This window comes from Ictidomys tridecemlineatus, chromosome 7 (assembly GCF_052094955.1).
Source record: "Ictidomys tridecemlineatus isolate mIctTri1 chromosome 7, mIctTri1.hap1, whole genome shotgun sequence".
Classification (NCBI taxonomy): domain Eukaryota; kingdom Metazoa; phylum Chordata; class Mammalia; order Rodentia; family Sciuridae; genus Ictidomys; species Ictidomys tridecemlineatus.
In genome coordinates, this window is record NC_135483.1 from 12,905,011 (window position 1) to 12,921,530 (window position 16,520).

General features: G+C 52.9%; 1 long non-coding RNA gene across 17 annotated transcripts in view; it reads right to left on the reverse strand.

Moving 5' to 3' along the window:
- Positions 1-16,520, reverse strand: part of LOC106144726 (uncharacterized) — a 498,034-nt gene that overhangs the window by 357,017 nt on the left and 124,497 nt on the right. For 11 of the 17 annotated variants that reach the window (XR_013423792.1, XR_013423794.1, XR_013423800.1 and 8 more), the window contains exon 3: positions 14,709-14,807. This is a non-coding gene — a long non-coding RNA (uncharacterized LOC106144726). Of the gene's footprint in view, positions 1-7,337; positions 8,122-14,708; positions 14,808-16,520 lie in introns of those variants that run through there. The other 6 variants (XR_005737693.2, XR_001229630.4, XR_013423797.1 and 3 more) reach the window with 1 other exon arrangement.

Sequence of the window (16,520 nt, forward strand, 5' to 3'; positions counted from 1 at the left end):
ACAAAAAGTTTTCCATTCAAGGACTATTTGCCCGATGGGTGCAACTTAACAGGGAGGTTCTGAAAGAGACAAGAGCAAAGTAGTAAATACTTCCTCTCTGACGGCACCTGTCTTAGGCAAGACAGAAAAGGCCCCTCGTGGAGCAAATATTTTTAAAAGGAGAGACACTTTGTTATGTGATGCTTTATTGACTGTAGTCAAAATAAATTTTTATCATATCGTATCATTTATTTTACCAGAGTTGTAAGATGATGACTATTATTTCCATCAAAAAACGGATTTCCCTCCATTTCCTCTTTATCCCCTGAAAGTGTTTTTGTGATGAATTAAACAGATGCTATCTCATGTGTCATATACGCTTTTGAGCTGTGCAGCTTAATATCTGGATTGATAATGTCACTGATATAATGGTAACGGGATTACAGTGGGTTCAACCATGTATTTACCACATCTGGGAACAAATGGCCCCAATTCTGGGGGAGAATCAGCGTGTCCGAGTTCAGGAGCTGGCACAAACCTACTGCTGGAGCTTACACACCCAAATTAGCCCTGAAATGAGCAGAGAATGTTGAGCCCCCTTAGCTTCCGCTTCCTGGACAGGCGTGGCTCTGCATTTCAGGCCACCCACAGAGCACCTGCAGCCCCCGTGGAGAGAGACCAGGATGCGGTGCCTGGCACTGTGGAGTTTGACAAAGACAAACATGGATTCCTTATTCACCGTCACCACTGCCATTACGGTCACTGCTGGGCTCCATCCACGGAGACGCCCTGCTAGGCAGGGGAAGCCAGGAGACAAGAAGGGAGCAGGTTGATGGGGCAGCCCAGGATGCTGAGGGGAGCCACCAAAACCACTCCAAAGAGCAAGCCCTAGAAGGAGTGAGGGTCCGCGAGAGCAGGTGGCAGTTCTTTCGGGATCTGACTCATTGGACACCCCAGGGTCTCCGGGACAAGGCTTTTAGCATCAGTTTCCTCACTGGTAAGAATGTCACCAAGGAGCAGGTGACAATAGCTCCAGGCACACAGGAGGCCCCCGCTCAAGAGCCATTACTTCTGTTTTGCTCCTTCCTTCTCAGACAAGAAGGGCCCACCTGAAACCAAACCTGTCCACAGAATAAACCCACCTAAGAGAGATGCTGCTTTAACCACAAAAGCCTAGTGATCAATGGAAATTCCTAGGAGGAACCATGCTGGTCAACTGGGCTGAGATGCCCAGCACCATCGAAGGAGAATGAATCGTTGCTCCTAACAGAACAAAAGGGATTGTCACTTGGCAAATCAAGAAGGGTCTGCCCTGAAGCCAAACCAAAAGTTTACCACTGGAGGAACTGTTTCCCCTGTGGGTGCAACTTAACAGGGAGGGCCTGAAAGAGATAATGAAAGAAGATTATTAAATGTTTCCCCTACAATGGCACCCGTGTGGAGGAAAGCCACGTCACGGCCTGCTCTCCTGGGCAGAAGCACACCCATTCACCCAACCCACAGTCTGAGGACTTTCCCACTGCCATATTAGCACATGCTCTTTGTTTTAAAAAATAATCAAAAAGTAAAAGTCTCTACTGTCTCACGCCTTCCAATCACATTTCCCAGAAGTGTCTGCTGACAGGAAACACAAACCCTTCTTAGAATTTCTCCCACATGCAGATAAATATACATGTGTCCTATGCTGCTCTAGTTTCACAAAAATGGGCCAATTCGGTACAAACAGTGCTGATTTATCTTTTTCAATTAATCGATGATGGATAGTATTTCATGTTACCCCAAAAATTGGGCTCACTGTATTGAGTCATCTTTTTACATTTCATTTTAAGATAGTCTCACACAAACTCTTACAAAATTAAGAATTTATTTTTAATTTTGTAAGAGAATCCCTATACAGCCTGTGACTCCTCGGACATCAACATCTTACAAGACCACAGTACAGTTACTAAATTGCACCAGGAAATTAACTTTTGTACAATATGACTGCTTCCTCAGGAGACCTCATTCGAACGCTACCACAAATGACTTTTTCCAAAGCAGAATCAGACCCAGGGCCCTACGTTGCCCTGGCTCGCCACGTCCTTCGTCTATCTTAATCTGAAATTGTTTCTCAGTCACTCTTTCTTCTGAGCAGTTATTTGGGTGTCCCTCCATTGGGGTTTGCCTGGTATTTCTTTGTGATTAAATCCAAGTTACCGACTTCTAGCAAGAACCCCTCCCAAGTCATGGCTGAGTCTAGGGCTGGAGCAGGCAGAGAGGAGGATGAGCCCTGGACAAGCCTAAGGCACAGCTCCCAACCCAGTGGGGAGCTGTCAGGAGCCAGGACACAGAACCCAGCTCCAAGGGCACACTCATCAGCCAAACCAGCAAACTCCAAGCATCAGAAGAATTCTGGCCATAGATTGAAATCGATCAAATAAGAATCCCTGAGTCCACACTAATATAAATAATTGATTCTTTTTAATGGAAAGGAAAAGAAAATGCTTCCTTACAACAGAATTCTAACTGATAAAGAAAGAAAGAAGAGATGAGGGAAAGAGAAACTCACTGTTCAGCAAACACCAGGGTGACCAGCGCTTCCATCATGGATTCTCAATGGGGATGAAAAGGAGCTCAGTCAAGGAATGACACACAGAGATATTTATACAGTTCTAAGGTGTCTCCCAACAGGCACCGACAGAGACAGGAGCAACCGCTCAGGGCACACCGTCACCAAGTGGAGAGAGTGGACATCCCTAGAGATGGCACAGACCCGCTCTGCACCTGCTGATCAGGGCAGCCAGGGGGATGCAGCGTCACTGGCACTTTGGTGACTGTTGAGCGGGATGCTGTACGGATCAGGCTGTCCTGCTACTGGACCATGGTGTGGAACGAGTATCCATGGAAAGGTCCCTCACAATTCCTAGTGGACAGACTCATTCTTGGGACTCCGGGACCAAAGGGTGCACACATCCTAACCTTGGAGAGGTCTCGCCAAAGAGGTGGTCCAACACAGCACGCACGCACACATACACACACACATGCACACACACACACACACACACACACACACACACACTCTTCTCTGCAGCCAGCAGGGCACGGAAGTACCACTTCCCCCACCCACACTCAGCACAACCCACACCAGATGCCTTTGGGCTGGAGCAAGGAGCCAGACCAGAGGCCCAAGTGTTTCCTTCTGAGTGGGTTCTCATAGCTCAGAGCCTCCAAAATCACTATAATTATTTACTTAAAATGTATACACTCAAACACCTGTATTATTAAAAAGACATAGGAAACAAAGACTTGTTTTAAAAAAGAAACATGGAAGTTACAACAGTTTCTTCTCAGGCCCTATTATGGGCTAACCATGTCTCCCAGTACCTGTAATTGTGACCCTATTTGAAACAAAGTAAGATGAGGTGACAGTGGATAAGGGAAGGCCCATGGCTCCTGCAGGAATGCAGTCCTGCTGCCACCTTCACCCAGACCTCCAGCCCACATGGCCATGGGAGAATACTCCTCCTCTGTGGTTCTGAGCAAACTGACATGTACTGCTTGTTACAGCAGCCCCAGGAGACTAATACTAACCCCCAATAAATACTCACACCCCCTGGATAAGAAAGAGTAAGGTGTAAAGCCACATAAGAGAATCATAACAAGTAAAAAGACCAGTTCTGTATACAGGGGATCATCATAATGGTCACCATCAATGAGAATTCCCAAAGAATATCACCAGTTGTAAGAAGCTGAATATTTCACCCTGAGAAACATAAAGTTTCATTTTTTAGAGTGACACAAAGGTTGTGGCTCTCAGGAAGGTGAATTCAGTCCAGTGATATGGGGACAGGGGAGGGTGCTCCTATGATCTGAATGTTTGTGCCCCCCCTAAAGTCCATATGTTGAACTCCTAACCCACAAGGTGATGGCATTTGAAGGTGGGGACTTAGGGAGGCGGCAAGGTTATGACAGTGAGTCCTCCTGAATGGGATCATTACATTACACAGGGAGCCCCGGACCCTCCCTCACCACGCCCACTAGGGCAGGACCTAAGTATGAATGCACCAGAAAGCAGGCCCTGCCGGACACCTCCAGCTCCTGGAATTGGGAGAAGTCGGTTTCCGTGGCTGACAAGCCCCGCAGTCGATGATGTTCCATTACGGCAGCCCACACAAAAGAAGACAGGAGAAAGGGTGACGACATGGACAAAGAAATGTCTTCTCCACCAGCTCCAGGAGTGGCTGAAGGTAAAGCAGGTGGTTCTGCACCCGCAGCCCTATTAACCAGGCCTGCCGGGGCTGCGGGGAGTCTGAAAGGTCACAGTGTCAGTTGACTGGCTGGGAGCCCTAGAGCAGCAGGCCCTGGTGCAGAGGAAACCTCCCAAGAAGCACGGGCCCACGCCTTCTCCCCAGGCTGCCTCACTTCCCCTGTCGGCAGTGCCCTGGGCTATTCTGACCTGTCACCACCATGCACGGCTGCCCGCCCCTGCAGGCACAAGGAGTCCTGCCCACCCTGGGGACTGTAGTTCATGGTGGAAAACCCAAAGCAACACCTCTGTGCACAACAGGTTGTGGAAATGGGGGCTGCTGGTGAACCCCCGGCTGTGGGGCAGCAGCGTGACGCTCTGAGCTCGGGAAACAGGGCTTCCTGGCATGGGGGGTGCAGGGGCACTGCAGGGGGCAGCAGGGGTGGCAGCAGCTGAGCCTCCGGGCAATAAAAAAACCGCTCCATGCTCAAGTGAGCCAAGGAGGCAGGGAAGGAAGTCCAGGCGCACGATGTGTGTTCTCCAGGGCTCAGGAGGGAAGGGAAGCCACTGGCTGTCTTAGCCAAAATCTCAGGCCAAAAATGAACCATGAACTGGGCCCGAAAATGCTAAAGGGGGGGGGGGCAGGGCAAGGCATGGCAGAAGCAGTAGCTGCAGACAGTAGTACACCCTTGAGAATGGGAGGCGGGGGTGGGGTTATCAGAACTGAGAATGGGGACGGAGCCTGCAAAGCCCTCGCTGGGGGTTATCTCTGAGAGCAGCACAGTGCGGCTGCTCAGGAGGGTGCAATGACAGCCCTATAAACCAGAGCGACTGTTGCTCGTGGACAGTACCGTCAGGGCAGAGACAGGTCTGTGGTGGCACTCCGGGCAGAAGACAAAGAGGAAGGGGTGAGGCCCCCAATCCTCAGCTTCCCATCTTCCTTTGAACAAGCAGAACTGGCTACCCAGGCCTGCAGTCCTTCAGAGACACAGTCACTGTCCACAGATGGCCACTCTCCCCCTTATGCTGGGCATGCCCAGGAATAGTGGTCGAACACTGCTGACCAACTTGTCAGGACAGACCCAGAGCGATGGGCAGGGGCCTGACCACTCTGAGCAGGTGAGAGGATAAGCCTGTAGCCAGGGCAGCACATTGGACTGGGCTCCTGAATTTCTGTCCCTCTGGGGCCCCTCAAGTCCTCCTGTGCACCGCAGCACTTATCTGTTGCCCTTCCGACCCTCAGGGACAGTGAGTTTGAAACCCCTGGCTAAGGACACAGGGTGAGGGGCTGCGTGCCAGGTGCCAACTCCATCCTGCCCATGTGGAGCGCCCCGGGCTCTAGGAAGGCAGCTCTGAGGCTCCGGGAGTAGGGAAGGGGGCGGATCACATAGAGGGAGGGCAGGGGCAATAGGAGAGGCTGTGGTGGGAGGCCAGGCAGCCCAGAGAGGGGCATGAGCAGGGAGGCCCGTGAGTGTGACAACAGCCCAGCTTGCAAACATTCTGGGCAGCACACATCCCAGAGTCTTGACCTCTATTCAGTGAGGCCGCATTGTCAACAGGGAAAAGTCCAATGTCCTCAGCCCACTGCTCTGTGCCCCAAGGTGGCCTTTCTGACCTCTCCACTCATTGCATTTCCCGGCCAACCAAGGTAGGCAAAAGCAAGAAGTCTGCTCAAGTGGGGGAACAGGTGAGGACGGGGCCTCGGCGTGACCTGAGAGTGGGCTTAATGTCCATGTAGATGGGCACCACAGAAATACTCACTCCTGTGGGCACGGACACATCTTAGCATCCACCACTCCACGTCTGTCAGCTGAGGTGGTCGAGACCAAATGACACCCAGCAGCAACAAGCAGACGAGCACCCGGGTTTTGGTTTCTAATACCATTTTCCAATAAAATGAACCAGGATTATTGGGAGAAATTAATGATTCTAAGCAAAAATACAAGATAAGCCCAGGGATCTTGTAGTGCCAGGAAATATGGACATATTCAAAACAAAGTGTACAAAAACGCACAATGAGAAGGTACGTCAAGGGAACACAGGGCTTAACGGAAAGAGGTTCCAAGAGACAAAGCTGGAAAACTTTGAGCAATAAAATAAAGTCAAGTGAAATTATAACCATTTTAAAGATAAAATAAACATGTGAGTCCCTAGCAGTAAAAATAAATAATTGAGAGAAATGGGACAAATCTCCCACGTAAAAAAATTCCAAAAAGTCTATGTAGATACTTTCCCCATAAAGATGGGAAGCATAAACCCCCACTCCCTCTTTTTCTTGCAGGGGTTACATATTGGAGATTGGACCTAGGGTGCTTTACCATTGGGCTACATGCCCAATCCTTTTTATTTTGAGACAGTGTCTCACTAAGCTGCCAGGGGTCTTGATAAGATGCTGAGACTGGCCTGGAACTTGAGATCCTCCTGCCTCAGCCTCCTGAGTCACTGGCATTACAGGTGTGCACCACAGCACCTGGTGAATCCCCACTCCTTACACATTGGCTATACATAGTGACTCCCATCCCAAAACTAAAATATGCAAAGGAGAGCAAAAAACAGACACAAAGATCATCTTAATAGTGAGGAAACCTGCTAAACCCTACCTCAACCAGGTGATCAAAGGTATAAGTCAGGTCGGCATGTTTTATAACAACTAATTTTTTTTTTTTTTGTACCTGGGATTGAACTCATGGGCACTCAACCACTGAGCCACATCCCCAGCCCTATTTTGTATTTTATTTAGAGACAGGGTCTCACTGAGTTGCTTAGCACCTCACCATTGCTGAGGCTGGTGTTAAACTTGTGATCCTCCTGCCTCAGCCTCCTAAGTCACTTGAGATTACAGGCCTGCACCACCATACCCTGCTACAATCATTCTTTACCTTTGGTGTACCTCCCCATCCCACAGCCTCAGTCTAGTAGCCAGAAACAAATTCCAAAAGAGGTCTTTGTCAAAACTGTTAAGGTCACCCAAAACATGGAGCATCTGAGAAACTGCTACAGGCCAGAGGACCCTGAGGAGGCACATGACTAAATGTCCCGAGAGATCCCAGCAGGCACCCAGGAATAGAAGGAGGACAGTAGGTAAAAACGACAGGAATCTCAAAAAAAAAAAAAAAAGCATGAACTTCAGCTCTCAGAATGTGTCAACGCTGTTTATTAGCAGTAGGCTAATAGTACAGAACATGGTGCGGGACATTCACAATTCCACACACCTAAACCTCTCCTCAAAGTAAAGTTGGCTTTTAAAATGCATATGGAGGTTTATTTCCAAAAGTTCATGATGGTTCGTGATGGGGTGGAAGTGGGGGTGCAGATAAAGCAATATGGCACCTGGGATGTGGCCTTAGGTTTCTGCTCCCATGGTCACTGGTCTCGGTCAGTTCCCATTAAACCCTAAGGATTTTATCAAGCTGGAAAACGGGCCGCGCACATGTGGGATGGTGAAGCTCGGGGCACAGCAGAGGCTCCCAGTGCTCGGCTTTCAGGGACAGTTGACAGCGTTCAGGTTACACACTCAGAGCATGCTTCATCCCCACGCCCCCCGGTGGAGCATCTTCTGGGTCTTGCAGGGTCACAGGCGATAACATCATCTGGTCCTGAGAACAGTCTCTACTCTGCAGAGGAGGAAAGGAGGCTCAGAGGGGCCAGGAGCCTTCTTCCCAGCTCCAGGATGGGTAAGCAGCAAGCAGAGGTGGCTCTCATAACCCGCCAGATGGTGAACTTGTTCCTGTGCCTCAGATAAACCTGGATCCCAAGGGAACAGGAAGGGGAAGGGGGAGCAGTGGAGAGGAATGAGCCGGAGGTGGAGACCCTGCTGGGAGGGGTGGCGTCTGCTGTGGGAGAAGGCAGAGACCCAGGATGGTGGTCGTGCAAGGGGCCGCACTTCCATCAGTAGAGCCAGAGGTCCTCGCATTAGCCTGAAGTTAAAAAAAAAAAAAATAGATGGAATTTGAAATTGTACAAAAGCCCAGAGCACCAATACATCTCCGATTTCACGAGCCGTATATTCCGTGAGAAGATTCCTTCATCTTGCAGACGTGACCTAACGACCTCCGCTTCCTCCTAAGCTGTGACAACTAAACGAGGCAATGCACGCACAGTGCCTGGGACCGTGCGTAAGACACCTGTGCGCTTATGATCTTTGCTGTTACCCCTGGGAACCTCACCTGCACCATCGCCGTCATCACTACTAGTACCAGCACCTCCACCAGCACCCGCAGCGCCACCGGGGTAAGGACAGTGGCTTCTCAGTGGAGTCTAGTAACTATCTGTAGAATTCCCTGCTGAGCATACTTCAGGACTGGCTGACAAAGTGCACAGACAGCTGAAGAAATGAACCGAGAAGTGGATAAATGCCTACATCTCAAAAGGGAGGCAGCCCCGGGGGCACAAGACTGGAGTCCAGGGGTTGTCCCCAGTCCCAGGAGCCTCATGCCATAAATACAGCCGCGCTCAGTAAAAGCCTAACTGATGTCTAAGCAAGGAAGTGACAAAAAACAGCCACGATCCATTGAGCTCAGCGAAGGGAAACGTCAAAGTCGGGGAGGATGAGAACAGGCGCGGCCCTGTTTACCAGGCATGGGCTCCTTGCGGCAGAGCTGGGGCAGTGAGGATGAACGGGGTCCCCTGGAGCCAAGATCGTCAATGGGCCCTCCAGCCTGTGGGCTGAGACCAACATTAAATCCAAGTGTCTAGATACACTGTGTCTCCCCTGGGGTGACAGTCATTATTTTTTTTAAACCAGGTATTAAACCCAGGGGTGCTTTAACACAGTCCTTGTCACTTTTTATTTTCAGACACGGTCTTGCTAAGATGCTTAGGGCCTCACTAAGTCACCGAGGCTAGCCTCTAACCTACCATCCTCCTGCCTCTCAGCCTCTTGTGTTGCTGGGATGACAGACCTGCACCACCGCGCCCGCCCAGCCTGATGGTCCATTTTACGTCTCAACTTGATTGAGCTACTGGATGCCCAGAAAGCTGGTTAAATAGGACTTCTGTGTGTGTCGGTGGGGAGGTTTCCAGATGAAATTTTCATCTGGCTCTGCAGAATAAAACCAGAGCCCTGTCTGGTGTGGACGGCATCATCCAATATCTTGAGAATTAGGGCAGACAGACAAACAGAATGCTGAGTACAGCACAAGGTGGAGCCAGGGAGACCTCGACTCTGCGTTGCTGCTGGAACTGCACCGTCTTGTCCTGCGCCTGGTATTCCTGGTTCTCAGGCCTTAACTTGGGACTGGAATTTACAGCGGCACCTCTCCAGCTCGCTGGCCTTCCAGCCACACCACACACCCCCTACAGGTCTGCAGGCTCTAGACGACCGATCGTCCAACTTCACAGCCTCTAAAACGGCATGAACCAATCCCTTGTGATAAATACGCCTCTCTCCACACCCACTATAGAGCTCCGTGGGGATATGGACATAGACACGCACAGAGATATGCACCCGTCTGTGTCTTCCACCCGCCCTGTTCTCTGGAGGACCTGGTGGATACGGCCAGTACACCGTGAAGCCTTTAAAGACAGAGACCGTTTACCACTCTCCTGGCTCCACGCAGCCTGTCTCAGCACCTGGCCCCCAGTAGGAAAATGGAAGAGGACAGGGAGGGAGGGCAGTGGGAGCAGGCCATGTCCTGCCCATCGCCACACAACCTGCTGGGGAGGTGGAGTGAGGGAAAGGTCTGGTCTCAGGGAAAGTCAGACAGGCCTCGCCACAGGCAGGACCCCAGCACAGCCCCAGATCAGAACCCTTGCCACGAAGGCTGTAGAGAGAAAGAGCCTTGTCCTCAGAAGGCAGGGCCAGGAGGGGGCAGAGAGAGGGGTGAGGGAGGGGAGGAAGAGGGAGGGGAGCGAGGAGCGGCTGGAGCCCAGGACACAGGCTTGAGATCCGGCGGGGCAGGTTCAAGGGCTGATAACCCACACTCCCACTGAAGATCTACCTGCTGCTCAGCAGCGCACTGTCCCCCGTCTCCAGCTCCTTCCCCAGTGAGATCTGGGGTCCCCGAAGCTGCCCCCTTGTCTGGGCCTCCCTCAGGGCGGTAACAATGGCTCCTCCTCTTCACTCCAGGGACCCTACACAGTGGCACACAACGGGGTCTCAGCAAATATGTGTGCAATAAAAAATAAAGACCTGGCGACAGAGGAAAGGAGCAAACTTTGTCAAACTTTCCTCAGCAAACGGCAGGGCTCACTGGGTCTCTCGGAGACTTGCCAGCCCTAAAGGAGGAGGGCTTCTGCATCTCCTTAACTCTCCAGGCCAAAGTCAGCGTCCTGAAATTCAGTCAACCCAGGAAAACTGTCCCTGAGCATGTCCTATGCACCTGTCACGAGGCCAAAGGCTGCAGAGAGCTAGACAGGACCCAGAGCCTTCCTTCCCATAGACATGCCCCATCCAGGAAGAAGAGCTGGAGACCACAGAAGTCCCCAGCTGCTTCTGAAGAAGGCATGAACCCCTCTGGGGAGATAATACAAAATGAGGATGCCACAGCCTGGCCTTTACTCTAACGGTACGGGTGCTGATGACCGCCACATCAATGGCTCTGGGGGGTGTTCGTCCGTGTGGCCAGCTGTTGGACAGCTGGACTGAAAGAGACCCAGGAACACCTGTTGTCAGGGGTCGGCCCAGACATGGCTCCCTACCTCTGCAGGGGCAGAGCAGGCATCAGGGAGGCGTGTGCTGGGGGACAGACATCACCAGAAGAAATAGAATCAGGCACATTTTCCCCTAGACTTAGGAATGCCTCCTCTGCATCTGCCCTCATGTTCTGACATTAGCTGAACTCTGTCTTCACTACTAAAAATAAACTTCAGGTCAAACGCAATGCATCAGAAACCTCAATATGAAACCACAAGAAACAGTAATAGAGAAATGGGCCAACACCGAGGTGGTGTGAAAAGACGTTTCTGTTTCAAGTGTGGAGTTGCGAGTGGGCCAGGAGTTCTTTTATTGCTGTGAAAACTGAATAAAGGAAGTCACCTTGACACACGCCCTGGTAGCTAAAAACCAGAGCTGGCTCGTGTCCACAGAGAGGAGGGCAGGAATGACCTGATGCTCTCTCACCAGGGCCAGAGGGGGCCAGGGCGGGGATAACAGGCAAGGAAACAAGAGAAGCCATCGGGGCAGACAAGGCCAGGAGAGGGGCCCAAAAGAGCAAGGAGGCAGGGGATGTCCAAAGCAAAATAGTCCATTGTCTTTACCTGTTTTCTGTTGCTATAACAGAGTACCCAAGGCTGGACACTTTAAAAGAAAAAAGGTTCATCTGAGCTTACAGTTCTGGAGGCTGGAAAGCACAAGATCAGGAGCTGTGTCTGATCAGCTTCTGGTGAGGGCCTCACGGCAGAAGGTCAAGTGGCTGCACCCAGAAGAGGAACTAGGGGGCTGCCGTCATGATAACCCAGCCATTCCACCAAAAAAAAGTGTCCAGCAATCCACGAGGTTTCCACCCCGCTGACCCACACACTCCCGCGGGGCCTCTTCTCCCAGCGCTGGGCATAACAGACTTGAAGCTCCGGCACATGAACTTCTGGGGGAGAGACTCCAAGCACAGCACCGACCAACAGGGAAGAGCATCCGGCTGCCGTCCGAGGAGGGCCACGGTGAGAGAGAGCAGGCTGAGAACGCCGGGAGCCTGACAGGTCGGCGGGGAAGGAGAAGCAAGTCAAGGACCCCACTCACTGAGCATTTCTGCCATCCTCCTGGCACCCCAAGCAGGCACAGGTCACTTTGCAGCTGAGAAAGGAAGGTCTGGAGAGGCACGAAGAACGTGCCAGGGTTACATGGGGAGGGGAGGCCGAGTCGGGGTACATCAGTGTGTTCCTGCACCTCTGGTCCACGGTAGGGACAGAACACAGTCCAGGCTCCTGAAGAGGGAGGGGTGACCACCTCCTGTTGGCGTGGCGCCCAGGTAAGTCGCATCTCAGACAGACTCCCCATGTGGGGGGCCACAGGCAGAGCCACAAGCCCGCGAGCCGAAGCGGGGCCCTTTCCAGGACGTGTCGGGAATCCCAGCCCCCGGCTGCCCTGTCCCCCTGCTCCCAGCAGCTGGACTCTGGGGAAACGGCTCTCCTTTCGCCCTCGGACGGCCTGGCCCTGCCTCTCTGCTCACAGAAGGCGGGTGACACAGCTCCTCATGGCCCGGCACCAAGGGCTGTTCTTCCGCTTTCAGCTCCTCTGCCCCGGTGCCTGGAGTCCTCTGCCCTCTCCTCCCGTCCCGGGACAGCCCTGCAGGTGCAGCTGGGCTTGAAGACTCTCAGAAAAGGACGCTCCTGCTCCCCAAGCCCCCAGCTGGACAGCAGGGAGGCTCCTGAGTCACCCCCCAGGACTGCCGGAGCCCAGCAAGGCCCGTGACGCGAGCAGGAAGGACCTCGGCTGTACACCCTGCAGATGAGCCTCCTCCCCCGACGTGGGAATCGATCATGAAATGAAGAGGAACGGCCATGGGAACACACAGGCGCCTGAGCTCCCGCTCCAGCCGACGGAAGGCAGCTTCATCGCCACTCAGCAGCTCGGCTCCCCGGTGGCCCACTCACGGGCACCCTTCAAGGGCATGGGGCAGCAGCCTCCTGAAGGCCTCCCTGTGCAGAGACAGGCCCTCCCTGCCTCCCATGCACACCCAGCCCTCTAGAGCATCCACGGGTTCTGCAACTGCAGATTCAACCAACTGCAGACGGAAAACACTTGGGGAAAAATCTGCATCTCTACTAAACGGTTAAGACACTGTCACTGTTCCCCAGACAATGCAGTGTGACAGCTACTTACATGGCATCAGCTATAATACACCATCTAGAGATGATCTTAAGTACACGGGAGGGTGGGCATGGATTGTAGGCAAATAGTACTCCAGAGCTACCGGGCACTTGAGCATCCTTGAACCTGGAACAATTCCCCTAAAACACCGAGGGATGACTGTGCACATACCCCACGTGCTGCCGTCTCCCTCACCTGACTGAAGGACAAGGCCTCCCTCGCTCCGCCTCTGCATGTCCCGGGAAGGCTGCACACCAGGGCAGACCAGGTCCAAGTGCGTGGAGGGAGGCTGCAGGGACACCACATCGTGCAGCTCTCTGCAGTCACCTGTCTGCACTCACTTCCCAAAGCCCTCTCACCACCGCCACTCTCTCACCTCCTCTCCATCCCTGCACACCTTTCCAATTGGTGGTGGGATCACACCGTTTGTATTTCGCCAGAAAATTAATTCTTTCCAACATCTTGGGGTATTTTTTTTATTTTATTTTATTTTATTTATTTATTTTGGCACTGGGGATTGAACTCAGGGGCCCTCGACCACTGACTCACATCCCCAGCCCTATTTTGTATTTTATTTAGAGACAGGGTCTCACTGAGTTGCTTAGCGCCTCGCTATTGCTGAGGCTGGCTTTGAACTTGCGATCCTCCTGCCTCAGCCTCCGGGGCTTCCGGGATCACAGGCATGTGCCAACGCGCCCAGCTGGAGCTGTATCTTAAGCTGCCCATTGCAGTCGAGTGCAGGGACTCATCAGCTCTGCTTGGGACAAGGGCTGCACACAGCCCCAAAGGGAATTCACAAGCCAGCTCCCAGGCTGACTGGGTGGTGGGTGAAGGGCAGAGAGCACATGGTCTGGCACATCAAAGGAACAAATCAATACGAGAATACCTCTTTCATCCCAGAGCACTTCCTCCTCCTCGGGGGCAGTCTGCTAAGCTCTGGGTGTCCACCCTCATGGGACACCCACAGCAATCTCATGAAGCAGGCACTGATACCGTCCCTTGCCTCTAGATGCAGAATCTGGAGCTCAGCGAAGCTGAGTGATTTGCCCAAGGTGAGGCAAGTGTCCAAGTGGGAAGACTGAGGTCTGCCGAAGCCCCGGCCTCAGCTCCCTTCATCCCAGGCAGCCACACATAGCACAGCTGGTGCACATGACGGAGGAGAAAGGAGGAAGGAGGAAACCGATCCGACTAGGCAGAGGAAGACCTCCCAATCCGCCTGCCCCCAGTCAGGTGTCGTGACCTGATCCCTAACCTACCTGCTCCTCCTCCCCCCAGAGAAGTCTCCAACATCAGAGCAAGACAGATGGACAGAAGTGGGGAGCTCAGCCAAGAGACGGCGGTGGGCTCTCCCTCAGCTAGGCACCGGGGGAGCAGCCTAGGCACAGGACTGTGGGCAAGGACCAGGACACGGTGCAGCGGCAGGACACTGGCTTCCCGGGCAGTCGAGGGCAGCACAGGAACCAAGAGACCCCTCCCACCTGGGTGTCCGTGGGAGCTCAATTACCACTGCAGCCAGCGTAGAGGGGACTTGCCCCTCTATGCAGGAGACCCCTCCCACCTGGGTCAGGGGAGCCTGAAACAGGCACAGACAGGGTAGAGGGGACCCGCAGCTCCAGGCGGGAGACCCCTCACACCTGGGTGTCAGTGGGAGCTTTTATACCGCCACACCCATCTGCCACACCCATCCGTTCTGTTGCTGAGACTACCAATTCCGAAAGTCACATTTGCTCCCACCAGGCTCAGGAGAACATCCCTTACCTCAAATATCCTATCTTTCCTTCAGGGAAGTCCCGAGGGGCTGAATAGAGATGCATTTTCTCAGATGAAAAGCACTTAGATCCCAGGTGTAGCCAGATTCTAGAAATACATAAGAAAAAAAGAATGATTAATATCAATGTTTCTCTCGAGTGGATTTGATAAAAAGATGATTCATTCAATTATAAAATTAAAACTTCATATTCACTGTATGCCAAATGAAAAGCAACCCCCTAAAAGAGATTTATTTAGCAACTATTATGTGCCAAGTCCTATGGGATGCCTTCTATACCTCTCGAGATGGGATCCGATATCCCCCCGTTTCAGAAAGCACACGAGCAGCCCAGCCAGAACTGGCGCTTGGGTCCTCCTGACTCCCAGGTCCCTGCCCATCAATCCTGTCTCCCTTCCTACCACAGCTTTTCCGATAGCAAGAATTACGGGGGGAGAGGAGCAAGACACAACCCAATAACTTCATGCTGGGAATGGCTCGTCCTTGGAGGCCCGGCTCATCCCGTAGATGGTGGAGACTGTGTGAGCCAGGCAGCTGCATCAGATTAACTGTGCCATAAATTTTATCTAAGCTCCACACAATCATCTAGCATGTGATCTGTGGTCAACATGCATTACTTACTCAGGGAACAAAAACTGTAGTGTCATCAGAGATTGCTATCTTAACCGATCATTGAGAGGGCTCCATGGGGTGGCCAGAAGGATGGGACCTTGCAGGAAGGAGCATGGAGGCCCATCGCTCAGGAAGACCCTCCTAGGCTACCCCAAACCTGGCCTGGTGTTTGTCTGGGGGCTCAGGCACAGACCGTCTCTGTCCTTGGAGGACAGTGAGGCTCCAGTGTGGACTCCACAGAAAGCCACATTGTACCTTTACAATCACATTCACAGCGGGGTGCCCCCCCCCCCGTCCCAAAAGCAACCCAACATGTTGGCAGTGACATGGATAAAGGGATGGGGCTGTGGGCACAGACTCAGCACAGAGGACACTGGAAGGTTCTGAAGGGGGATTTGCCTTCAGCTCCAGCTGGCCAAATATCTCTGCCCCACAGGTGGGAGCAGTGGGCAGGGCTGCTTAAGTTTCCCGGAGCCAGGATGAATCCCCCTCTCTCCTCTGGGAAGCGCATGGCCACGTTTGTTGCTTTGAGTCAACATTCTCCCCTGGGGGGTGGGCACCCCAGACAGACCTGCAGCAGCTGGGCACACTCCCGCCTCCTCCTGTGGAAGTGCTGGTCAACCCCCCCAGCACACAGAGTCCAGTTCTCAGCAGTGCAGGGTGGATCCCCCCATAGGAAAAGCACTATCGGCCGCCGCACACCCAGACACCAGCCCCGGCACCCCTGCACCCCTGCACCCACAGCATGCGCCCACCCGGGCTCCCCGGCACTTAGGCAAGGAAAGCACCTTTCGCCTTGCTGTCAAGACACACTCTCTTGGTTGCCCAGAAAGGACAGCACGACTTCCTGGCTGACAGTGGCTCTTACCAGACCTCCTGGGCTGGCACCCACCCCTCCTGCTCCAAAGGTCTTTTAGGGGCCTCAGGGGGTTGTCCTGAAGACTGGCTCCTAGCCTCGAGAATCTCCGCAGAGCAGAAGATCAAAAGCACTTAGACATGCACCCCTTATGGTCACTGAAACGGAGGCCCGAGACTTCACTGCTTAGATGACTCCTAAGAAGAAAAATAGAGTCTCCCCTCTTTCCAGCTCCTGGGTGACTCACTCGGCACAGGCACTCAGCCCCTGGGGCAAGGAGAGTCCAGAAGAGACCAGGGCAGAGGTCCCCAGCTGCAGCCAGGCTGTGGTCCTC